Raw genomic sequence first — 3,059 nt, 5'->3', positions numbered from 1 at the left:
TATGTCACAGCTTGACCCAGCTATAAGCAGTACAATCACAACTTTGGAGACAATGAAAGACTGTCAGTGCTTAAAGAAATCAAACTTTCCCTTCTTCTCTCCCTACTTTTCCTGTTTGTTCTTCACGTTCCCCAAATTTTAATGTATTATGGTGAAGGAGATGCCCCTTTGCAGCCTGAATGGCACTGTGGCGTATTGGAAATGTCATGACAACGCCTGTCCTCAGTTGATCCAGCCCAAATTTGCAGATGCAAGAGCTTCAGATAGTCATCCCAACTTCTGGGTATTCATCCAAACCAAACCTCGGAGTCCTTGGACTCGGTCCCTTTTTTAAAGCAGGAATAAATTGAGAATTGCATTTTCTTCCTGCCTCAAAAGATCTTGGAAACTTTGGGGTAAAACTAACCCATACATGAAAAGAGCCATGCTTTCACGTCTAATATACCCTTGTACAGATGTCCATACATGCCCCAGTGACTACTGGAACTGCATTGTAGGACCCTGCACTCTTCCAAAACATCAGGAGGAGGCCGGTTTTCTACATGTCAATGTAAAAGCAGTGAAAAAGATAAGGTTCCAGGAGACTGCTGACTTGTTTCAGTGACGGCTTTGGCTAGAGTGACCCACTGCCTGGTTTTGCCCATTATCTGATCACAAAGAGTCGTCTTTATTTACAGGCTGTGTTTGAATAGTTGAGACGGTTTGGCAGAGTTATGGAGAAGGGATTTAATTGCCAACAGCTTTTAAATTTTTTTTCTATATAGCACGTTGTATTTCTGAGATGGTGAAGGGGTAAGGGTCCAAGGAAATGAAAATGAGGAAGGATTAAGCAAGAGAACAGTAGGGAGCTCTGGCCTTGATGAGACTAGAAAGATTTAAAATTCTCAATTCTATTGCGCACTGAAAATATCAATTCATTTTGCAAACTTCCCATTCACTATATTTCAGGGTATGATGTAGTCCAAAGTCTAAACAATATGTTGATTCTGTCTCTATTTACACATTCATTCATTCATTCATTCAGTAAATATACCTATTGACAGTGTATTCTGTATAAGTTATTATGTTTGTTTTGATTTTGTTTGTTTGTTTTTGGCTGCACCATGGTGGCATGCAAGATCTTAGTTCCCCGACCAGAGATGGAACCCATGATAAGGCATTATGTTAAGTATTGTGGAGAGTGTAAAGATATATAAGGCATAGCTCTGTCCTTTATGATCTCATTGTCCAGTGGGGAGACAAAAAAGATATGCATATGACTATGATACATCATTCTGTGTTGACTTTTTTTAAAATTAATTAATTAATTTATTTATTTTTGGCTATATTGGGTCGTCATTGCTGCGAGCGGGCTTTCTCTAATTGCAGCGAGCGGGGGCTACTCTTTGTTTCAGTGCGCCGGCTTCTCATTGCAGTGGCTTCTCTTGTTGCAGACCACGGACTCTAGGCGTGCAGGCTTCAGTAGTGGTGGCATGCAGGCTCAGTAGTTGTGGCTTGCAGGCTGTAGAGCGCAGGCTCAGTAGTTGTGGCGCGTGGGTTTAGTTGCTCCGTAGCATGGGGGATCTTCCCGGACCAGGGCTCGAACCCGTGTCCCCTGCATTGGCAGGTAGATTCTTAACCACTGCACCACCAGGGAAGTCCACTCTGCGTTGACTATTAAAGAATTTAAAAGAGGCACTCAAAAGTACACATTAGGATGTAAAGGTATGGAAGCCCAGAAAGAGGTAACAGAATGGGCATAGAGGTGGAGACAAAAAGTAAAAAGCTATTTTAGGGGATGACTGAATCAGTGCGGCTGGATGTTAGAGGGAATGGAGGGGAAAAGTCTTGGAAAGGTCTGAGTAGGTTGGAGTAGGTTACAAACGACTTTAAATCTCACATGGCCTTTATTTACTAGAAGTGAGCAGTCAGTGATGGTTTGGAGCAGGGAATGGTGTGTTGCTTTTAGAACACTGATCTCAAAATTGAATCCAGGACTGACTGAAGTCAAGTGAGCTTGTGGCCACAGTGATCAGTTACAAGCCCTTTCAGGTGACTCAAAGCAAGAGAATAGTGATCACACCTAGGTAGCTAGAAATTAGAAGGCAAAAATAATTAAGAACTACAAAAACACAGGTAGAAGAATTAGACACCATATATGCAGAAGGAGAAAGAAAGAGTTATAGAAAATTCTGGAACGTTAAACTGGGATGACAGAAACAATATGGCTTCCCCTGAGGAACAAACAGTGTTTGAGGGATAATATTAACTCAATTTTAAACGTTTAAGGAGTTAAAAAATATTTCTCACTGTGCCTCTGAGAAATCTCACTTTTCAAATTTAGATTTGAATTGGGAAGTGGTAAAGTCTAGTGACACCTTCTCATTGTTTGTTTATAAATCCGTTCCGAATTCCAAACAAGAAGGAAAATAGAAGCACTTCATGTTTTCTTTGTCTGTTCATGAATAGGATTATCCAACACCCATTCACTTCTATTGCCTTATCCACCTTGCTGACAATAATCAAAACAGAGCACAGAATGGGTCCACGAAGCATATTCCATCCTTGCTTCCACAAGGCTGCGGTGATAGCTCGAGAATAACCAACAATTGGAGAAAATGCACCCAGTCTGGATTGAGAACTCATTAGCATCAAGCCCAGAAAAAGGACTTTCTATTATCAGTGATCATGGGAATAAATGACTCCCCAAGGAAACAGTGTGTTCTCTTTTTTTTTTTTTGCGGTACGTGGGCCTCTCACTGCTGTGGTCTTTCCCGTTGCGGAGCACAGGCTCCGGACGCGCAGGCTCAGCGGCCATGGCTCACGGGCCCAGCCGCTCCGCGGCATGTGGGATCTTCCCGGACCGGGGCACGAACCCGTGTCCCCTGCATCGGCAGGCGGATTCTCAACCACTGCGCCACCAGGGAAGCCCTAAAGGTTAACTTTTTAAATAGAAATAAGGAGGGAGCTTACATCTTGGAATATGTCTGCTTCTGTTCTTATTCCATTCTGATGCCCAATTTCCTAAAAATGAGGAATTGGGGGGTGCAGATTTGGTCAAACCCTGTGTCCACTTCCTA

The sequence above is a fragment of the Kogia breviceps genome, chromosome 8 (genome assembly GCF_026419965.1).
Source record: "Kogia breviceps isolate mKogBre1 chromosome 8, mKogBre1 haplotype 1, whole genome shotgun sequence".
In the NCBI taxonomy this organism is placed as follows: Eukaryota; Metazoa; Chordata; class Mammalia; order Artiodactyla; family Physeteridae; genus Kogia; species Kogia breviceps.
This window is presented reverse-complemented; position numbering follows the sequence as displayed.